The 22,753-nt window shown below is 54.6% G+C and overlaps 1 protein-coding gene across 6 annotated transcripts in view; it reads left to right on the forward strand.

The window, feature by feature from the left end:
* The first annotated feature begins 8,605 nt into the window (after nt 1-8,605).
* The window catches only part of MEF2D (myocyte enhancer factor 2D), a 28,672-nt gene continuing 14,524 nt past the window's right edge, over nt 8,606-22,753 (forward strand). The window contains exons 1-2 of one of the 6 annotated variants that reach the window (XM_037016649.2): nt 8,609-8,941; nt 11,483-11,577. The gene's annotated coding sequence lies outside the window, so the exon portion shown is untranslated. Of the gene's footprint in view, nt 8,942-11,482; nt 11,578-21,995; nt 22,016-22,753 lie in introns of those variants that run through there. The other 5 variants (XM_037016653.2, XM_037016655.2, XM_037016647.2 and 2 more) reach the window with 5 other exon arrangements.

Raw genomic sequence — 22,753 nt, forward strand, 5'->3', positions numbered from 1 at the left:
CCTCACTGAGGGAAGAAGGGCACTGAAGCACACCCTGTTCCCTGTGGAACAGGCCAGGCCAGGCCAGGAGAGACGGCAAGAAGTTATTATCCGGTATGTGCAACCTGTGCGGGCGTCTGATGGGAGAACCAGGGCCTGCTGAGAGGCCAGCGGGCAGTCAGGTGCCACCACCTCAGCGCTCACCCCTCGGTACCCAGTCAGAGGTGCTCAACACGTGCTTGTCGAATGAAGGTGCCTTTTCCGGACAAGGGCTGAGCCAGTGAGGGAAGTGATGGGAGAAGAGTGGGGAGGGCCCCATGTCAGCCCTGCGCGAAGGCCTGGGCTGCTGCCTAACGTGAGAGATGCTGTTGGACAGGCGACAGGGCCCAAAGGAGAAAGAACAGGGTCTCTCCTGTGGTTGGTTTACCTCCGTCATCACACTCCAGCCAACCTAAAAACAATTTAAAATAGAAGAATAAAAATATTGAAATACAGTTAAGAACTTTAGCCTTGAAAACACTGAGACCTCCAGGACAGGTGAGGGCCCCAGAAGGCTGTCTCTCCGCGTAGCCTCTGTCTGGCAGGTGCAGGAGCGGGCGGGGGGCCAGCCCAGGTTCCAACCACCTTCTCCTCCCACCCTGGCTCCCCACCCAGCTTACACCCTCCAGCCTTTGTATCTCTTCAGAGGCTCCTACCCTTGTGCCTGACAGGGCAAGTCCTCGACCCCTCCTGTCACCCTGTGAAAGCTGCCTAACCTGGTCATTCCCCTGGCCCCCACATCTGCCTTGCCAACCCTCAGACACTGTCTGATGAGTGTCACATGGGCATGCACACACACAGTCACAGCCACCTGGGGAAGGACCACACACTTACACACTCATCAGCACTCCTACTGAGTGGCGAGTGCATCTCTCCTCTGAAACTGGCCCCAGGAGGAGGGGCAGGGAGTCTTGAGCTTTGTCCACACTGCTTCTCTACTGTCTTCCTGCCTCCCCACCCCTTACAAACAGAGCCAGGGCCCCCTCCAATGCCCGCCAGGTACACAGCCTCTGGTTGCCTAGCAACGACATGCCTCTTCCCCCTGCCTGGGCAACCTCCCCGTGTAGCTGTAGTAGCTTACAGGAGCTGCTGCTGCTGACAGGGGTGTGTGGGAACAAGCCCCCAAATAGGCCTGAGTGTGAGATCCAAGGTGCTCTGGTCCCACACTGACTGACTCATGGGAAGTCCTGCCATGCTCCCCTGTCCCCAGCTTCTGCCTGCGTGCTGGTTGCCCCTCTCACCCTGGGCCCCTCTCCCCACTTCTGTGTGTTCACGTGTCTGCTTTCTCTCTGCCCTGCTCCGGATCTCTGGATCAGCTCCTGTGGTCTCTTCCTCTCTTGGAACTCAAGGCCCTGTGTCCTTTTGTCCATGCTGTAACTCCACATCTGAGGTGGGGTGGGGGTCTCTGGGAATGTCTCAGCCTCTCTTTTGGCCCCTCCTGCTCAGACTGTGTCACTGCCAGTCTCCCCCACACTAATACCAATCCCCTCAGTCCCCACCTCCAAGGGCCAGACACTTTGATGACCCCATGTTGCCACAGCAACCAGGACCACACCTCTTTCTATCATCTTTCTAGGAAAGGCCTGTGGCGGGAAGTGGGGGTCACAGAAGAGGCCCCATGAGAATCCTGCTTTCCTCACTTAGCCTGCCCTGGGCTTCAGTTTCAATCATGGACTTCTGGCCAACTTGAAGATGGCTAGGATCAGGAAAGAAAGTCCTTCCTGTTGACTTCCCTCCATCCCTTCAGCTACAATGTCAGGCTCCCCAAGAAAAGCCCCTGAAGAGGCTCAGCACCTGTGATGGTTGGGAACTTGCCTCACCCAGAACCTGTGCCCCACTCTCTCATCCTCCTTGTGATAGTTTCAGAGGAGGGATGTTCTAGTCACTCAGTAAGCAGGTTACAGAGAGCCCTCCAAGGGCATGGTGTCCACCTTCCTGTCTGTGCCCACCTGATTCAAGCTCTTTATCTACACTCCCTGCCCCCCATCTCCCTCAGTCTGACAATACTATCTGTGGGTTAAGAACCGGGACTAGGGAGCAGTCAATAAAGAGACAGCTGAGATAAAACATTTCCAGGGTAAAGGGAGATCTGGAGCCCAGCTCCCAGGCAGGAGAGGGCTGGAGGGAAGCTGAAATGAGGGCTTGAGGGACGTTTATGGAGAGAGAGGCCTGGATTCTGCCTTCTAGCTAAGGAAGCAGGCAAACAGCAGTTGGAACTTTCAGGCAGAAGGCCGGACCAAGTGACCTCACCCAACCCATGTGGTCTGCTGCTAGTGCAACCTGGCGAGTCTCCCAGCTCTCCTGGGTCCCCAAGTAGGAGAGCTTTTTATAGTTCATTCCCCAACTTGGGTTTGAATAATTAAACAAGATGGACAGAAATAGCAGCTGGACAGTGAAGGCGGGCTATTTTGGGGTTTTCTGGAACACAGAGTGCTCCTGGGTGGCACCCCACCCCTGCAGGGGCAGAGTCGGCATCAAGGCCATGGGAGATTCCTGTGGGGGGGAATCCCACCCCACCCACCAGTGTTCCTTGGGTAGGCAGGGTTTCTCTTGGCCAGAGGAGGGTCTCACTGCTTCTTCCTGGTCTTTACGGAAGGAGAGGGCTCTCACTGCCTTCTGCTCATAGCTCCTTCCCTGGCAGGAAGTCCCTTCTGTTGTCTGTCAGCCCTTCTACTTCAGAGATGGTGACATATTGAAAACCAGATCTATAAGCAGCTGCAGGACCGGCTAAACCAGGAGGAGGTGGCTACTGTTCCTCTGGCCAAGGAGCTGGAATCAGGTGATAGGAGGTCTTGCGCCCCCATTCTTCCCTCCATTATAACTATTGGGAAACTATGCAGGAAATGAAGGTCGGTGGGGGTAAGCAGAGATGGGCAGAGGAATTGGTGGGGGTGGACACACTAGGTTCCAGAAAAGTAAAGGCAAAAGACGGATCAGTGCTTGGGGTGAGAAACTCTGAAGGGGCAAGAAGCTCCACTCTTGCAGCTCCGTTTTAGTGTCCTCTGTTCTGACAGAAGCCCAGTCTCCATTTCCCTGGACAGGGTTTTAGCAGCTGAGCTAGGGATGGGGCAGGGTGGGGAGCCCCCCTCAGGTTTCCACTGTAGACCAATCATTTGTGGCTTGTTTGCATAATACTTTTGGTTCAACCGCAGAGATTAGGGCCTCACCCCAACTCTGCCTTGAGGCTCTACCACAGAGCTTAAAACCTGGGGCATAGAAGGGGCATTTGTAATGTTTCCTCCCTTTGGGTAACAACTTCAGGGGTGGGTTTGGAGGTCAGATTACAGGAAATACTGAAATAATTCATTCATTCATGTTTATTCATTCAACAAAGATTTTAAAAGCACCAACTACAGGCCTCCCAGGGTATTCGTGCTATAAATTAGCATGACAAAGTCCTTGCTCTCGAGAAGCTAAGTTTAATGGGGGAGATGGTGGTCATCTTAAAACCTACCCTCCACCATTTTTGAGTGCTTACTGTGCAATAGCTACCATGGAAGAGCTTCAGAAATTGTCCCGTTTAATCCTCATAGCAAGTCTATGGTCTAAGTAGCATCAGCTTCATTTGACAGTTATTAAAACTAAGATGAAGAGACTTGTCCAAAGTCACTCAGCTAGTAAGTAGTATAAATGGAACTGGAACCCATGTTTACATGACTCTAAGTTCTGTACTCTTAACCACTGCCCTGTGGTCGTTAATGCGTGGAAGATGCAGGTTTATTAAATGCTGTGGGTGTTCAAAATAGTGAGATTGACTTTAGCTGCTGGTATGTGTTATGTGCGCTGGTGGGGCAATCAGGAAAATCCTCCTAAGGGACGTGGCTTTGCACTGGACACCATCCATTCTACAAATACTTAAATTGAGTATCTACTGTGTGTTTTGTTCTTGGCGCTGGGGATACTGAAGTGAACGAAGTCCTTGTATTACGGACTTGCTGGGGAGGGGCAGACGAAAGACTGGAATTCTAATTGAGCAAATCTTGAATGCCAAGTCTCCTTTTTCCTCAGAGTTCTGCTTCTCCTGGGTTTTCTCCCAGGTGCAAATATCCAAAATTCTGGGTAATCTAGAGAAGAGACCTGGTCCTCACTCTGGGAAGTCCTCCCTAATGTCATCCTGCCTTTCTTCTGGTTCCAATAGACTTCCTCACCTCCCGCTTCATTCCTCTTTTTCAAGGCCAAACTCACAGCAGTAACCGGGGAGGCAGAAAGCAGGGCCCTTTAAGGCCACCCTCTTCCCCCCACGTGCTGTCTGGTTGGGCTGGCGACGCTGACGCACGCGTGACGTCAATGGCAGCTGGCGGAGTCTGGGCACGAGGAACGAAGTTGGGATGGGGGTGGGGGGCGAAAGCTAGAAGTCGATTCATTTGCATTTAAAGGGGCCACTCGCGGTTTAATGATCAGGGCTTTAAAGAAATGGGTATCTGGCAAACTTTCTGTTCCGGGGTACGGGGCAAGAAAAAGGCGTGATATGGCTGAAGTCGGTAGTGATTCGGTTTTGCGATGTCAATTATGTCCTTCCGCGGAAAGGGGGAAATAGTCCTTCGGTGCCCAGGCTGGAAGCACGTGACCTGGGGGGGGGGCGGATGAGGTGGGGAGAGGGAAGGCGGGAGGAGCTGGGGAGACGACTGTAAGGCATCGTTTCAGCTGCCCCCACCCCCACATCCTGCCCCTCCTGCAGCTGCCACCACATCCTGCCTAGCCTGGGGCAGGGAACTCGTGTGGAGGGGGCACTGACCTAGGACCCGGCCAGCTTTGGCATCAAAGCCCTTAGTACCCTGCCCCGTTTAGTTCCAGGGTGGGGCTTCTGCCCTTTGCCCCGGGCCTGGCCCCAGACACCCTGCACTAAGCCTGGGATACAGCTCTGCCAGCACAGCCTTGGACACCTCTCTGTCCCACTCTGCCCCCACCACCAACCTCTAGCCCAGAGTGGGACTTGTGTGGATCACAGATCAGAGCCCCATCCCTAGGCTAGCACAATTATCAATGGACAAATAGAGGTGTTCAATAAATTTTTATAATCTTGACTCCAATACACAGCTACACACACACACACACATACACACAGATTCATGTAATAGATATTTGCTGAGCTCATTTCATGCCAGGCCCTGCAAGGCTCTGAAGACCCAAAGTTGAGTTAAACTGCTGCTGATCATCAAGGATCTGAGGACTGGTGAAGAATAAATTGGGCACTAAAAATGTCAGTACAATATGGTGTATTGATGAAGTAAATGCACAGCGTAGAGCGCTATGTTACAAGTAGAGGCACAGGATGATACACAAGTCCACGTGGAGAATGTATACACAGAAAGACCACCAGTAGACAGGCTGATGGTTCTTCTCACAAGCAAGGTGGAAGATGGGAGAGACTGGGCGCCTTTTCTGGGGTTACTGGAAATCTAGGAGGAATGATGAGCTCAATAGAAGAGGTGAGGTGGATGGAGATGGGGTATTGGGTTGCCCAAAAGACAGGAGAAAGGTGAGAGGGGTCAACCAAGCAGCTCACAGAGGCTAAAACAGTGGTAGTGCCTTTCCAGCGTTGTGGAACAACAGGCAGAAAGAGAAGCAGCCGTTGGGGACGACGAGGAACACTCTTTCAAATTAAATTGGATTAGGGATGCTTAGAGAGGCATGAATAAAAGGAGCCGTTGATGTTACTTCGTCACATAAACTTAAGAAAATGATAATTGTACAGAGGAATTTACATAGTTTTTAGGATTTGGTGGGCATCTGTCTAACTCCCATGAGATTTTATTGCAATTTAGGGCTGTTAGATGACTTTTCTCTTAAGAAAGATGGGTTAGTAACCAGAGGGGAAGAAGAAAAAATGAGATGCAGGCACCTGAGCCTGTCCAGGCATTACCCGCCTAGAGGATTCTGGGGTGGGTAGTCCAGGATCTATAAGAAAAAGATGTAGTGAGTCACTTTCTGGAAGTCTTCATTATAATCTAAGTACAGTAACATTATTCTCTAGATCCTGTCTTAGTTCTCCATGGAAATCAAGAACTCATGTTTGTTACTTTTGCTTTCCAATGAAGTTTTCTCTATAAATATACACATATTAATTCTATCCCGCTTGTAATGTCAGCCTCTCCTACTCTCTTCTCCAGTGAATTATTATTCTAAGGGTCCAGGACACTCCATCTCCCACCCTGAGCCTTCCCTCTCCTCCTTTCTCCCTCTTGCTCCTGGCCCTTTAACAACCTCCCAGGTGAGTCACCTTCCTTCCTCATTCCTTTGTTAAGGACCCAACATTCCAAGGCAGGGGGCTCTAGCCGGCCAATTATAGCCCTGACAAGACTGCCTCAGGCTTAAGATTGGCTGAAGCTGTGGTTGGCGGAAGGCTCCCAGCACAAATCTGTAGGAAGTTGGGGAGGGGGTTTCTGGAATTCAGTCCTGGGAAGGAATTTGTTCTGGGGCTGCTTGTGTTTTTGGAGAGAACCCTTAAAGTAGAGCTGGGGCCAGAGGGATCTCTGGTTTGGAGACCCTCAAACTGGAGGAAGACTGAGAACCCAGCTCTCTTGGTCTCCTGGGGGCCTGAGGGCCTGGCTGCCCCCCGCCCACTTTGGTTTTTTCCTACAATGGGACCCAATGGTCTGAAAGCTGAGTTCCCAGGCCTGTTCCTAAGAAGTCTTTTCCAGCAGCCCTGGTTCTCTCCAGTCTCAACATTCTGCTTTCCCGACGTCGGAAACAGCCGGAAAATAAACACCCTGATGACTAAACGGTTTCTCCAGCTAGAGCCTGGGGAAGCACTAAAAATAGAGGCCACAAGTGAGGGGAGGTTCCCCAGTTGAGGGAGGGGGGGCACTTTCCCATCCTGCTACTGCCGCGGCCCCAGGCCTGGCACAAGGCTCCGTTCTTCTCAGAGTCCTTGGGGACAGGACAGCCGGGCTACCTCTGCTTACCCTGGTCTTTTGGGCAAGCTAGCCCTGCTTGGCAGAGAAGACTGACATCTTTGGGTGATGTGGCCCCATCTGCCAGATTTGATGGGGAACTGAGAAGCTACATTTGGGGACAAAGTGGGACACTGTTTAAATCAGGTTTCCTGAAGGAGGGGTCAGGTGGAGAGCCAAGGAAACAGCCTTCTGACTTCCTGTCTTAGGACAGGCAAGATAAACCTCCAACCTATTTGCAAAGCAATTCCACTGAACCTGCCTCCTTTGAGGCTTGCCTGGGATAATAGGCCTAAAGGGTTCTTAGCAGTCCAACCCTTGAGTTATTATAATGCAGTATGAGGCACTTCCAAGCAATCTACTTATATGAACTAATTTAATCTTCACACCAAATTTATGAGTTAGGCACTGTGATCATCATCTCCATTTTACCCACGAGAATCATGAGGTATAGGGAAGTTAAACAATGTGCCTATGTTCACAGGTGGAATAAGGGTTTGAACCAAGACAGCTTGACTACTCCAATGTTGATGTTTCTAATCACGGTGACATACTGCCTCTCTCTGTATATATTAGTCTCTTCAGCACTTAACCCAGAATCCATCCGTCTTTGTCCAGTAAATTAGACCTAGCCAGATGGAAATCAGGGTGTGTGAAGAACTGAGTGCCCTTCTGTTCTGTAAGGTTCTTTGAGATCTAAGCCAGTTTCTATAATTTCCTCAATCTCAGGTAGAAATAGAGGTAACAGGGTTGCTAGAGACGAAATCTGATGGGCCAATGGTCCAGTAGGCATGGCACCCACACTCCTGTTGTAGGACATTGTAAAGATTCGCAACACCTTGGGGCAACCAGGAATTTTTAATCTTAATTTTTTAAAGAGCTACTACTGCTTCTTTAATAAGATGCTTTGGGGCGTTTCCTGAGCTGGGGGGAAATTAGAGTCCCGCCCCTTTAAATTGCCCCCCTTGGCTGTAAATGCTCTGGGGCCCCGCAGGCACTGGGGATTAGGTCACCCGAGAACTATGCGCTGTCGCTTTAAATTGCTGGGCGTCTGCCGAGCCAGGCCCAGGGAGGAGTCGGGGCCCTTCACAGGTAGAGCGAGTAAGCGTGCTCCCCAGGTAGCGCCCTCCCGAAAGAACGTGTTCCCGTAAGTGGGGCTTTGGCACACCCCAACTGGGGAAGACAGAATTTTTTCACCATTTAGCTTCTACCCTTAATTTATCTACTTAGACTCCCACCTCCCAACTCCCCTGGGGCTTGGGGGAGACGTCGAGGTATATCGCGCGTTGTGTGTGAGGGTGTGCGCGCAGTCCGCAGAGCATCCCCGGAAAGAACCTCCTTGAGCGCATGGTGGCAGCATTGCTGGGCGGCCGTCCTGCAAGCTCAGAAAGCGCACCACAAGCGCGGGCCGATCCCTTTAAAGGCCTTCGGGTCTCGCTTCTCTACTTTGCCTCACTCGTCCCTTCCTCCCTCCCTCCCGGCTGGCGGAGGGATCCGCTGCTCCCGGCGCCGCAGCCTAGCTTGGGAGGGAAGCAGGGTGGAGGCCGACCCGCCCGGGCTGGACTGCCAGAGCGAGCCGAGGGCGGGGCTGCGTCCCCGGGACCGCCCCAGCCCAGGCCCCGCCCCCCGCCCCCACGGTTTCCTCCCGTTGGCCCCCCCGGCTGTCCATCACCCCTGTTTCCCCACCCCCTCAAGCTAGGCTGAGCTGTGCCTACGTCGGCCTCGACTCCCGGGGGCTGGAGGAGTTACCTTTGGAGCCCTAAAGGAGGAAGGAAGCAAAATATCAACAACAGCCGAGGCGGCTCGGGCGCTCGGCCCCGGTCCTCTCCGCCCGCCTTCCCCCTGTCCGCCCCCGCGTCCTCGACGGGGGCTCAGGCCCCCCGGCGCCGCCCAGGGCCCGCGCGGACGCCGGCCTCATTTATTATTCTCCCCGCTCGGAGCTGAGGCCTCCCGGTGTTGAAGATCCTTCGGACTAGTGTCGCGGGCTACCCCTTCCCGGCCGTGACACCCACCTTCCCCCAGAAGGGCCGGTGAGTAGAGAAAAATAATGCGCCTGCCGCTTTAAGAGGCCCCCTCCCCCACCCCGTCCTGGTTGGGGTAGAGGGTGGTCTAGACCTTCCCCCCGAGGGGTGGGTTGGGGTGGCCTCCTGGGGTGGGAGGAACTCGCGGAGCGGGCTGTTTTCGTGTGGCGTTGGTGGGAGGTTACATGGGGGTCTGTTTGTGTTAAGGAGTCGCCTGCGGGGGACAAGTGGAGTGGCTGTAATTCCCTTGAGTGTTGGGGTCGGCGGCTTGGAGACGCGTCGGTCTGTTGGTACCCTAGGGTTACGACAGCCTCCGAGTGGTCTGGGAAGGGGCGTCATCCTCAGAGGGGGTCTCCGGTGACAGCCATGAGCCACTGACATTTTAACAGCCGTCCCTCCCTCCCTCTCCTTCCTCGCGCCGCCTGTTCACTCCGCCTTGGCCCGAAATGGTGCAGAAGGGGGCCTGGGAGGGCGGCGGGAGGGTGGGGGCGGGGGGAGCCGCAGCTGTTTGGGAAGCGGGGGAGGGAGGGGGGATGTTGTTCTGATGACATCGGGGTGGTGGGTTGGGGTGTGGGAGCGTGTGTATCTCTGGGGCCCGGGCTCGCCGGTGCTTGTGGAGTTGGGACGCGTAGTCACTGTAGAGGTGGGCGCGCAGGACCCTTCTTTGGGATCTCTGGCCGATTCGGAGACCCCTGATCTGGTTTGTCAGCAGCCCCATTTAGAGAATTCCTGGCCATAAGTTTGCAGCTGTTCAACATCTGGGCAAGAGTTCTTCTTTCCTTTCCACCTATGGCAGACTGAACTGCTCTGATTAGTGGGGGTCTAGGGAGTGTTGGCGAGGCTTTAAGGAAGGGAGGGCCAAGGGGACTAAGATGCATCTAGTCCCTCACCCCAGTGCCAGTCCCCTTCCTACCAGGTTTGGGTCTTACAGGGATGAGGGAAAGGGGCTCCCGACACCCTAGTGTTCAGGCTAACCTCTCACCAGGTTCCTGAGGTCTCTCCCCATGAAAGGAGGGTTTCTGGATGTACACGGGCTTGGAGCCACTGACTAGGTTATCCCAGGTTTGTCCTTCTGAGTGAGAGGTTCTTTCTGCCTCCCCTTAAGTAGTTCATTGTTGATGCTTTGGGGGAAGGTACAGTGGTGGATCGTGCATCCCCATTCTCTCTGTCTAGCCCCTGCTTTTGAGGTCTCCTTGTAGGCCTGGTTTCTTTGGTTTGCGGGGGACAGCGGACCTGCTCTGCCCCTCCCCCCTGTCTTTTAATTGGGTCTCCTCGGCAATTCACGAGCCAGCCTGGACTATGGGAAGTTTGCCGTCTGGGGCGGTGACCTTGGGCAGCTCTGGCCTCCAGATAGGAGGGGAGCCCAGGCCAGCAGGAGATTGGGTGTTTTGAAGTTAGGGAGCTGTCCACCTCCCACTTCCCTCCAAACCCCCAACAGGGAAGTCTTAGTAGCCAAGGAGACCATTGGAAAGGCACATGTCAGTGTTCACATATGTCCACCCGCCTGCGGCCGCCGGATCACACCCTCCCCTGGACTTAGCCGGGCTGTTCCCGCTCCCACGGCCTGCCTGGGAATGAATTTCCTTCCTGTGGTTTCCCAGTGTATTGGGCAGAAGATGGGGGTGGGGTGGGATCAGTATGAGGGTAGCTGAGGACCTGTTAATATGGGGTGATTGGGGGCCACTGGAAGTTATGTATAGCTGTTACCCCATTTGCCCGGGCACAGGTATTTGGATCCTTGGTTCTCTGGTCATTTTCTCTTTGTTGTAACTCCTCTGGCCTCTCAACACACCCTGTGTTTGTATGTGTGTGTGCATATACCTTTGTAAGGGAAGGGGGAAAGAAGACCTCTCATTCACACTCCTTTAGAGACCAGAGAGGTTGAGTTTTTCACCAGAGACCACACAGCAAATCTGTGTCAAAGCTTTACTCCAACCACCACTCTTTTGGGTATGGCTTCATAGTAGGGAGAGGCCATAGGAAGGAAGACACAACCTTGCTGTTGTGTGGAAGCACTGGTCCCAGGGGAGAAGCAGGACCCAGTCGGAAAGCGTTGTAACCCTTGTGTTGGGGGATGGGCATGGGTCTGTCTCCTGTACCCAATGCCTGGGACAGGGTGGTGAAGGACCTGGAAGGGTGGTGGATGCTGCCTGGTATCCACCCGACTGCACCTGCTGCTTCTGGGCTTCCCATCTCTGCCCCTCTTGGCTCCTGGCTCTTCTCATGGACTGGGAAATATACTCTTTCTGGCTGCTGTTATATAATCTTTCTCCAGCAGGTCTTTTTTTTTTTGGAAATTTTCCCCAATCATTCTAAGGAGGTATGATAGTGGCAGAAGACAGAGAGTAGACTCCCCAGGTCAGGGGCTGGAGAACCAGTGGCAAGGAAGCTGGGGGATGCTCCTCTATGGAGAGGAGGCCTTGGGGTCATATCGTCGTTGATTGTGAACTAGGCCTTCCCACCCTTCTCCTCTGACCCTGCCCTGGGAAGGTCTCTCTGTAGTGGGCATCCCTGGCCCTCTGCTCATCCTACCTCCCTTCTCTCCTTCAGGCCAGCAGGCCCCCCCTGCCCCTCCTGCCCCACCTGGATCCAGAATTTCAGTGCTGAACCCTGGCCTTGTGTTGGACACCATGCCATCCAACTCTGTACGTCTGTGGGGTCAATGGGAGTTGAGCACAAATGGGTGGGTCCAGCGTTTTCCTAGTTGTATTTGGAGCCAGGCTTCCTTCTTCTCTACCCCTCCAGTCCAGAAGGTGGTGGCTTTACTAGAGAAGATGAGTGGTGGGGATGGATAAAGAGAGGCCTTGACCTCTTGGGCACAAGTCATAATTGGTGTTCACCCAGGTTCTGTAAGTGGATTTAAGGATTAGACATGGGCCTGGAACCCATCATAATAAAGAGTCAGATTCTGGGTCTTGTGGCAGTGTGGTGGCGGGTTCTCCCCACGCCTTATGACCGTGGCTGGGACTCTCCAGGCTCTCTGAGGCCAACTGTTTTGAGGCAATTATCTCCCTTTTACAAGGAAGGAGGAGATGGTGGCGGGGCTGACATAGCCTCAGCATCACTGTAATTGCTGGTGGCTTTTATGAGCCAGTCATGGGGCCGGAGTCCGGCCAACCGTCTGTCCTTCTGTCCCAGTTTGGTGACTTACTCATGGGGGGAGGGGGAGGGGTTAGGTCCTAGTAGTTCTGTTCTGGAAGCTAGACACTTGCTGTGTTGTGGCTGACACTGTCCTCTCTGTCCACATTGCATCAGGCAGAATGGAGTTTAGACTTCAGGAAGAACTTACCAGTGGTGCTAGACCAGGGAGAGAGAGATGGCTCTAACTTGGGGAGAGCTGGGGATCTCAAATCACTCTCTTTCTAGTGGCTCTTGGTAGCTCCGCTGAAAGGCCTTGAACTTTGGCCTAGTGGGGAGGGTGCTGTTGGTTCCTGGAATATTTATTTTCTCTTCTCTCCCCCTGCTTGGGGCTGCAAGCATTCTGAGGAGAGTTTGTCTGGGAGCTGTGAGATGGCTAGCCTTTGGGGGGCTGGCTGGGTGTCTCGTGCAGACTGGCACGCCCAGATGCACCTGGCAGGTTCACAGCATTTAATGGCATACATGCATGAAGGTGTGCAGTGCAGTGCATACATATGGGTGTGTAGACACCCACAGAGCAGCTGCCGCCCTGTGGGGGTTGGGGGGGCTAACGAATGGCAAAGATGATTAAAGGATTGGAGCCTGGGGATAGGGTGGGGAAACTGGAGGCAAGAAGGTGAAGGCATCTAAAGAGAGAAGGGTTGGTTGGAGCAGGAGGGATTGAAGTTAGACCACAGATGAGCAGACAGAGCATGGCTTGTGAGTTGAGGAGCCCTGGTTGACTTCTGTCATTGCCCCTGACAGCCCTCCCCACCCCCATTTATCCCCTCTGTGGCCCTGGCTCAGCCTGCCTCTGCCCCTCACAGACTGTGTGTCATTGGGTAAGTTAGCTTTCCAGATGGACAGGAGTTTCACCTAGCCTTGTGATCAGAACACCTGGGTGTTTTGGTGGTTTGGCACTCATCTCTGTTGCTCTCCCCACTCAGCCTGATGAGTGAGACCACTCTGAGGTATCAGGGCTGCATCTGAGCCCTCAGGCATTTGGGGGCAGATTCCTGGCCTGGGCAAGCCCCAAGGCCCTTTGCATTTGATTTTTCCTCTGCCTGAGGCTGCAGCCACAACCTCCCCTTTTTGGGAGGCTGGCTGTGCTTCTGGTCAGTCCTGGCTGTCCTAGAGACAGGGCAAGTGTTCACGGTTTCTGCCCAGGACCCTGGTAGCCTTTGGGGGTTTGGAGGTTGTGCCTGCAGTCAGATCTCTCCCCTTGCTGTTGACTGGGCTGGGAGAAGAGGGACTTGTCTGGAGCTCTGGCCTGTTGCTGGCCACACCCAGGCGGGACCATATTTACTCATTTAAGCTCACCCTCCCAGGAGGCTCTGGGCTCTAGGCCTGGTCACTGACCTTGGCTTGATGCCTGTGGCTGGGTGCTCTGGCCACTCCTCTAGGCATTGGGCTGACCAGGGTAGCATATAGAGGAGGAGCTTTTTTGCCCTCTGGTCAAGAGAGCTTTACCCTCAGGCAGTACCCCACTCACCCTATTTTCCAATATACTTTGGAGACCCAAAACTGAAATTTTGAGATTTCTGGGGACCGGAGGAAGGAAGCTTCCATTTGGTCATGTGCCTGTATGCCAAGCTCTGTGCTGGGCATGGTAACATGAGGTTCATTTATTTCTCTCTACAACTGTTTTTTATTATTAGGGAAACTGAGTCAGAGATTTGTGTGACTTGCTCAAACTTTCTCAGTTAGGAGGTCTTCAGGCTTTTGTCTGAGGTTAAGGGAAGGAGGATCTTGCCCTGCAGGGAATAAAGGGGAAAGGAATGGGAAAGGAGGCCCAGGGAGACCTGGGAAAAGGAGGAGGCTGCAGTGAAGGGAAGAGTGACCCCAATAGGCTTTCCTGGCAGAGGGCAGAGGATTAGGGTTTGGGGGCAAGTTTAGGTGTGATGTTGCTTTGGTTCCCTGAGAAGGTACTGTCTTCTGATTGAGTACTGTGGGAGAAAGCCCCCAAAGGGGTATGGAGGTGGAATGAGTGACACTGAGACAGACACACCACCACCACCACCACCACCACCGCCCACCCGCACTTGTTAGTACCCCCTGCTGCGGTGTGAGCTGAATGAGGAGTGAGACTGGAGCCAGAAGACAGAAGCTACAGGGGTCCTGGGCTTGTCTAAAGGCAAGACGCATGGCTGACATGATTTCCCTGGCTCAGAAGTGAGGGAATTCGCCCAGGAAGGATGTGCTGTACCTCCTAGGCGGAGGGAGACCCTGCTTACTCTCAGTCCTGGTTGTGTGGGGAAGCATTGCTCAGCAGTTAGCCCACCTCTGCCACTTACTCCTTGTGAACTTGGGCAAGTTCCTGCCCATCTCTGAGTTGGTTTCCATGTCTGTGAAAGAGAGATGCCTCATCTGTGAAAGGAAGGAGATTCAGTGGAAAATGTGTGGTAGTCAGCACAGAGTTGGAGCTTAGTAAGGACGGGCACCCTTTTTCTAGACATTTCTAGGCATCTAGACAGCTCCAGCCTGGCTCAGGACTTGTCTGCCAAGGCAGCCACCCAGAAGGTGGGGTGGGAGCAGGCAGGGTCCTGGGTAGAGACCTGATCTCCTGAGGAGGCCCTGAGGGGATCTTTAGTTCTAGGGCTCAGTCTGATCCAGCCCTGCGCCCCCAACCCTACCCCGTCCACACTTCTCCCCTCGAGTCTCACCAAATCCCTCTGGCTGCACTCTTACTCCTCATGATTTCCCTGCCCTGCCCCTGCCTGCAAATACTTGGGCTTGAGCATTGGGAGAACAAGGAATGAGAGACCTCATCCCCAAACCTCAGGAGAAAACATACAGTGGGAGTGGGTGTGGGTGGGGAGAGAAGGGTTCTGTCTTTTTTCGTGGAATCTTCCCACTCCAGTTGGATCGAGTAACATGAAGACAAGGGGATGGAGCAGGTGACCTCGAACCTCAAGTTTTCCCCTTAAAGCATGTGTGTGTTTTGTGTTTGGTGAGGGATAATGGTTGGGGATAGACCAGGAGGAAGGGCTGATCTTGAAAGGGGTGATTCAGGCCTTCCCAGTCATGTTTCTCCTTGACCTCTGAGCCCCTTTCCTCCAGCCCCCACAGCTGCCTGCCTCTCTGCTGACTCTCGTATGCATACCCCATGGCAGGCTTGTGGGGCCCAGGCTGACGGTGGGGACAGGTGTCCTGGCCCAGCTGCTCCCTCTTGTCTCCCCCACCTGTCAGCCCGGGGGTGTGGGGGAAAGCTGATGGGGAGGGGAGAGGAGGAACCCCTCAGCCCCCTCACCTGTTCCTTGGGGTGGGGCCCTAGTTGTAAAGTATAGCAGAAAGATTAAGAATCTGCAGGACTTCCTGCTCAGAGGAAGGCTAGCTATGATCTTAGGAATGGCAGAGAAGGCTTGGGTCCTAGCAGGGGAGCTGCAGGCATCCAAGAGGTTTTGCAAAGTGTGTCCATGAAGGGGTGAGAAGCTGGGTGTTGATGAGGGGCATGAATCAAATCTGGGGGCAATATTTGCATACCCGTGTGTAAGTACTCCCCTTCCCCACTGCCTGTCCAGGCCCCCCTCCATCTGGCTGGGCATATCTTAGCCTCACCTGGCACCTTTCCTGACAGCAGCAAGCTAATCCTGTAAGAGCCGCCTGGCTGGCTGCCTCAGCAGGCCCACGCAGCCGCACTGCCTGCCCGCCCCTGCCAGGGGCTTAGAGGACTGTCCTTCCAGTCAGAAGGAGACCCAGCCACAGCCCTGAGCGGCCCCTTTAAGTCCTCACTGGCTTCCCGAGGTCCTGATGTCTCTAGGAGGATTTGCTTTCTCTGATTGGATTGGCCTCTTTCAGGCCCCCCATCTGTAATTGTGGGTAGACATTTCACATTCTGATCCCCCACCTTCCTTCCATCAGATTGGAGGCCCAGGCCTCAGACGGCCAATCTCTTGTCTTTACCTTCACATCTGAGCATCAGGGCCTGGACCCCCTTCATGTGCTTCAGCCAGAGCAGCCGTGACCCTGTTCTGTGGATGGAAAGAAAGGATCCTGCTGCTTATACAAGGGAACAAACCACTGCTCTGGAAGAGAGGGCCCTTCTGAAACTGCCTCCACTCTTTCTGCTTGTCTCCACTCTTTCCGCTTCATCTTGCTCTTGCTTTGGCTAGGGGTCCACACTCCAGTTACGCCATGCCCTCATTTCCATGGGAAGTCCCTCCTCTGATCTATCTATCAGCCCACCCGCTGTAGTAGGCAGCCCAGACCCAGCTCTGGTGGCATTATACTCACCCCAACGGCTCTCAAGCTGACCCGCCCCCAGGGCCCCAGCTGCCACTTTCACTTCTGTCTCCCAAGACCCCAGGGGGAAGTTGGGTGGGGAGGTGGAAGGTGACACACAAACCGTCCCAACCGCTGTGGATGGCCAGGGGCCCCTGTCCACCACTCTCATCGAGATGACTGAAATGGGCTTAGGTTGCAGTGGAAGGTTGGCTACAGTGAGGGGGTGGTGGTTAGATAGCAGGAAGGACTTCCCACTGATGGGCTTCATTATTTCAGAGGGTATGGCCAAAGTATAGATGTCATAACTGGACAGGCAGAGGTTAGCTCCCACTGGTTGCAGTGTAATGCTAGTGCCTCCATGCCTTCTAGATGTTACCAGATGCCTAGGCTTGGCTGAGTGATTTCTAACAAAGCAAATTTGAGCCCCAGAGAGCACATTAAGTCCGAAAACTCAGCCTCGGGAAGTCCTCTCTGTAATCTTGCATCTGTCTTGCCTGCTCCACTAGGCCATTTCCTCTCATTTTACACTCTTGGGAGTGGATTTTAGAAATGGGGATAGAGGTAGAAATAAAGGACGACACACCCCATCCTACTGCTGTGCAACCTGGGCACTAAGGAGGGGAACTCCTGGGGAGCCCCCGGCAGTTGCGGAGTCATCACACTTCACCCCATAAATCTTACCAAATTCCTCTAGCTGTGTGCGGTGTTAATGTTTTCCTCATCCCGTCCTGGACAGGGACCCAGGTAAGAGTGGAGGGCCTGCATGGATTGCAAGCTCTAGACAGTATCACTGCGGGTATTTATCAAGTCAGGAATGCTTTCCTGAGGAGAAGGATGGGACTGGAAACCTGAGGTGCCAAGAACTCTAAGGGTCCCTAAGTGCCTAGGGATGCTGGGGGTGAGGCAGGTCCTGGAATGGGAAGTTGAGCCTGATGGAAGGAGGTCTGAGACAGAATGCAAATCGCCATTCAAATGAGCGGTAGTGAGTCACCACTAACCTGGTGTGGAGCTTGCCGCAAGGCTCAGGCTTGGGCTCCAGAACTGGCCCCACTGATGACTGTGACAGTGACCTTGGTTCAGTCTGTACTCGGTAACCAGGAGCAGGACACCAGGCCCTGGGTCTCACAGGCATTCCAGGCGTGTGAGGGGTTTGGGATAGCTGAACCTCTGCTGCCAGGGCCTAGTGTGCCCCACCTGGCACCTGCCCTAGCTGACCCTGAGCCTCTGTCAGTCCTTGGCCTTCTGTCTTGGGGGTTACTGTTCAGAAAGCACTTCCCTCTTTGTCAGTTCCATCCCTGTGCTCTTCGGGCCTCCACACTGCCCTCCCCTGACCTAAGCTGCAGGACAGTGGACTCAACCCGGCCACCTCTTCTGTTACCTCCCCATGGAATCAGCCAGTCGTGACCACCCTTCCTTTGGGCCTCTCTAGAGAGCACAGGAATCAATTGTCTGGGCTCGAAGGGCACTTGGGTACTAGGCCACTGGACCCACCTGTCATCCTGGCCAGTGGGATGAAGCCTGCAGGGAGCAGTGCTTACTCAAGGTCACACAGTGAGCAACGACCAGAGCAGGGACTAGAACCCAGGCATCCAGAATCCCTGCCCAGAGACCCCAAGTTTCCCTGGGCTGTTCATTGCCCTACCATGGGAAGGCCCCACTGGGGTGAGCCTGGGGCTGGGGGCTGGCTGCTGCCTCTGTTGGGAGCTGTACAACCTCACAGCTGCTACAGGAAGGATGAGAGCTAGACTGCAGGAAGGACAGGCTGGGGTGGGAAGCAGTGCAGGAGGCTCAGGAGATAGACCCTCACTGGAGAGACATCTCCTGGGCAGAGAACAGGATGACCCATCCCCGGAGATGTGCCAGGGAGAAGAGGGTGGGAAGCTAGGGTGGGGCGCGGGGGAGTTGTCCAGTGGGAGCTGGGGAGGGGGCTCCCAGCCTGCTCCTCACACCGGGTGCTCCTCTTGGCCAGTTGATTCGTGTCTCCTTAGCTGCAGTGCCTGCCTCCACTTGCATTCCTAGGACACCTGGGACCTGAGACTGCCCCTGTCCCAGGTCCAGCTTTCCTGGACTCGTCCTTCCCCTCTCCCCCAGCCCGACAGTCCTCCCCCAGGTCTCTTGTCAGTGAGTTAAAATTAGCTCAGTGCCCAGGCTAAAAATAGCCCCTGCCCAACCCTGAGCTTGCTGGACTGGGGGAGGGGAGTCCCTGAGGGAGGGGAAGACGGTGGGAACCAGGGGGTTGGGTAGTAAGCCTGCCAAACGGAACTTTGAAGAGAGGAGGAGCAGGGATGGGGCCGTGCCTGTGCCTTTGAGAGCAGACCCTAGAACTCTGGGGTGAATGAGAGAGGCTGCCAGTGCTGGGGGGGAGGGGTGGGGGTTGGAGAGGGGCGGAGAGAGTGGAGGGCCCGAAGGAATCCGGAGAGGAGCCAGGGTGCGGCGGCTCAGGGAGCGGGGCAGTGTGAGCGCCCCCCCCACCTTTGCTCGGTCCCAGAGGGGTGATGCCCCCCACTTCCCAGCTAGTATGGTGTTTGTGGAGGAGGGGCTCCTGTGTATGCTCCTGGGACTGTAAAGCCCTGGGTCCTCTTGCCTGGGGCCCCGACTCCTGGTTTTTGGAGGCCATCGGAGTTCACCTTCCTACCCCATTTTCCAGAGTTCCTCACTATGTGTCTCTGCTTAGAGGGATGAGGTCCCCAGGCTGCTGTTTAGCGAGTGACTAGAACCCTGTGAGCCCTGGAGTGCGGTGGGAATGGAGGCCGTGCCCAGGGGATCAAGAGGGCCCTCGTGCCCACCTCTGCTCACTCTCAAGGCTGGGCATAGCCCAGAGTCTCAAGAGCTGAACTGTGGGCCCAGGCCAGGTCCCCCAGGGCCCCTTTGCCTCTCCCTGCCCTGGCCCTAGGTGGGACCTGCCCTTCCCTCATCTGTCTCTTGGCTGGACTACAAGTTTTCAGAGGGCAGGGATGGTGTCCTGTCAAGTTATGGCGCCATGCCTGGCCTAGCGTTGGAGCCCGGCGAGCAGTTGTTGGACCTCTCGTGTTCTCTACCTGCTTCTCTTGGAACCTTTGCCTCTGCCCTCCTGCCTCTGTCCCTCTCCTCTGCTCTCTCCTTGTCTGTCTGCTGCTGCCCCCAACTCTGCCTTCCTTTAAGGTCTCTCTACCCCTTTTTCTTTTTCTCTGTCCCCTTTCCTATATCTGTGTGTCTGTCCCCTTCTGCCACCCCCCTCTGTGTCTGCCTCACCCACGCCTCCTCCCTTGTTAGTGAGCAGGCTGCTTGAGGCCGCCTGACTGTGGGGGTGACAGGTGGATTGGATTGTCACCCCCTCCCCCCGCGCCTGCTGCTTATTTCATGCCCTGCAGCCCAGCCACCGGGAAGGGGCGGGAGGAGGGATGACAGCTGTCTCCAGCACCTCCTGCCTTCCCCTGCAGTCCACAGCCTGCAGCCCTGAGCAGCCTGGGAGGGAGGGATAAAGGGCCTGCTTAATAAGAGCTGCCTCTCTTGCTGTGCGGAAGAGCAAGGTTGAAACCCAGTGCTCTGTGACGGGGAGCTGCTCACTCAGCCTCTCTGGGCATCTCCTCCATTTTGACCTGCACTGCTATGGCAGCTTAGGAAGCAGATGCCCTGCAGGTCTTTAAGCCTCTGGGCCACTGGCACAGTGGGCAGATTGGGGCAAAGGCGAGGCAGGTACTTCCCTGACTACAGCTGGAGAGAGGGAAGGGGTCATCTGCTGGGAGGCACCTCTGCAGCTCCCCAGGAAGGGCCCTGCTGCAGCTGCAGCTCCGAGGCTGCCCTGACCGCTCCCCCCTCCTCACTGGCCCCAGGCCACCCTCACACAGGAACTGAGATAGCATCATTCTGAAACCTGAGAATGGTTTGAATATTGCTCAGGTACCAAGAAGTGTTAACATTGGGGGAGGCAGGGACCTATTTCTTTTCACATGCCCCTCCAAACCAAGACCCCCTTTAGGGTACATTTTACATATTATTTGTACCTCATTTGCATGTAAATAACAACCCATAGCTTCCCTTTGGGTCTGTAGCCTTGCTTGGAAAAATGCCTGTCCTCCTTGAGGTCCTTCTGGATCCCCCACCATCTCTAGTTCCCTCAGGCCCACCTCCTCATCAGGGGTGTTGTCAGAGGAGCCTCCTGTCCTGTGCCCTCTCTGCTCTCTGTTTGCTAAGGCTTCTCAGTAACCACCCTTCTCCGCAGACGTCGTCCCTGGGGCTAGGCCCAACTGCCATCCTCTCTCCCTCTTTGCTCCTTCTGTCTCCAAAGGAGAGGTTCCTGCCTCCACCTGCCCCCATTTCCCACCCCGCAGAAGGTCCACTCTGTCCAACCCTGTCCTGCCAGCACTGCCCCAGTGGGTGAATCGGAATCAGAAGCAAGCAGGAGGAGCCTTCGAGGGGTACTTTCAGTGACACAGATGCTGCCAGCCACAGGAGCTATAGCTGTGGCCTGAGGTCAGGATTGGGTAGGCCCTGGGGCCATCAGAATAGGAACTCCATCCTGACCGAGCCCTTGTTTCCATGGCAGCCCTAAGCCTACCCAAGCCTTGGGCATCAGGAGAAGCAGCCAAAAGCCAGGTCATCTGGGAAGGCTTCCTGGAGGAAGAGCAGGCTGAAAGGGAGGTGAGAAGTAGGGACAGGTCAGGCTAGGGAGAAAAGACTCACATCTGGAGAACATGCCCAGGCCTCTGGCTCATGGCATTTGGCTAGGTAATTAGGCAGAGGGCTAATGAAGGAGGTCCAGGTGTTCATTAAAATCTTCCTAATTGAGTAGAAGGGAAGTGTGAGCAGGATAGGCCTCCATACCTTGGATAGGGTCCACTTAGGGTCCTTTGTGCCCACCCAAGCCTCAGCCACCCCTTCTTGCAAGTCAGGGCTGAGTCCCTGTTCTTGCCCCAGGGCTTTCGGTGACTGTAACAATGTGGAGTAGAGAACAAGAGGAGAAAGAAGATTAGTGCAGACTGAGCCTGCTTTATAGGAGCGCTCCTGGTCAGATAGGACGAAGGACTGCCTTAGGCAGGGCCAATCCTTCCCTGGCAGTGTTGGCATAGAGGTGGAAGCAGCAATGGGAAGGGGCCCTGAGAACATGCAGTTATAAAAAAGTGCTTTGGGCGACTGGCAGACACTGGGGTTAGAGCGGGCCCTGTCTTCCCAACCCTGACTTCTCTCTGTCAGAGGATGTTCAGTAGGTCTCTGTGGCTTCCCTGTCTTCTCAGCCCTGATCCCTCTTGCATCCCAGCTCCCCCAGCATGAGGTGGGGGTAGGGGGGTGTAGGAGATCAGCCAGGGAGCTGGTTGCCAGGCGACAGTTGCCTAAGCAACCCCATCCTCTCTATTTCCATGTGCTCAGGGCTGCTCCTTAGAAGACTTTAGAGTCTCACCCTCTGCATCAGCCAGCCTGGGAGTGTGGGGGGAGGTCAAGGACTGGAGTGGCAGGGGTAGTTGGAGGGTAGGTGGTGCCCAAATGGACAAGCGTCAGGGACAGGTGGGAGGGGAGTTCTTTCTCCACCGAGGACAGTGAGAGGAGCTGGTCCTGCAGCAGGCCTGACAGAAGTTAAACCACAAGAAGGACTTCTAATAGTCACAACAACAAAATAATCCTTCCTTTCAACAGATAGTTCCGGAGCTCCTCCTTCCAGGGCATAGAGTGGAGAAAAGGACAGAGGGGGTTCCTGCCCTCATGGAGCTTCCGTCTCATGCAGAGCCAGGCATTAAAGTGAAACACAGAAATGTAATTACAGTTGTGGTAAGTGCTAGGAAGAAAAGAACAGGACACCCTGAGAGTAAATAATTGGGGGAACCAAAGCAATGAGGTTAGATTGCAGGAGAGGTTCTCTCCCGACTTGGAGAAGGGATGGGATTGGCCGTAACCTGGCAGAGGTTACATTTCAGCAAGATTTTGCTATGAACAAAAGGTGGTGAGAGGAAGATAGTAAACTGGAAGAGAAAGGGAAGGCAGGCATCGTAAGCCAGAGGTGTGCCACAGTGACTGCCTTTACCATACTGGATCGGGGTTTTCAGGGCCAGGCTAGAGAAGCTCATTTAAAAAGACCTCTTCTTAGCATCTCCGTGCCCTCAAGGTGGCCTCACCACCTGCCCTGTCGAGCCCATACCCTTTCAGCTGTAGAAAATACAGTCTTTGGGTTGTGCTGGGAAACGAGAGCCAAAACCCTTGGGCTGGGCATTGCCGTGGTGGGGTAGAGCCTGGCGGTTGTCAGAGATGGGGATCATAGGCAAGGAGTGGGGTGGCTGCTGGGCCACCCAGGGCTGGTTGGGCATTGTTGTTGGTGTTATCCTAGGGGGTGTGTATGGGGGTGACAGTAGAAGGTCTAGGGCCCATTGAGCACCTGAGGAAGAGGAGGAGGGTTCTAGGATCCCTCTCTGGGGAGAGAGAGAGGGCTTGCAGGGTTCTTCTAGGAGTGGACAGGGAGCTACATTATTTTCTGAAGATAGCTGGACAGAGCAGAAGCTCTTTTTCCAGCTA

Source organism: Manis javanica, chromosome 14 (genome assembly GCF_040802235.1).
Source record: "Manis javanica isolate MJ-LG chromosome 14, MJ_LKY, whole genome shotgun sequence".
NCBI lineage: Eukaryota > Metazoa > Chordata > Mammalia > Pholidota > Manidae > Manis > Manis javanica.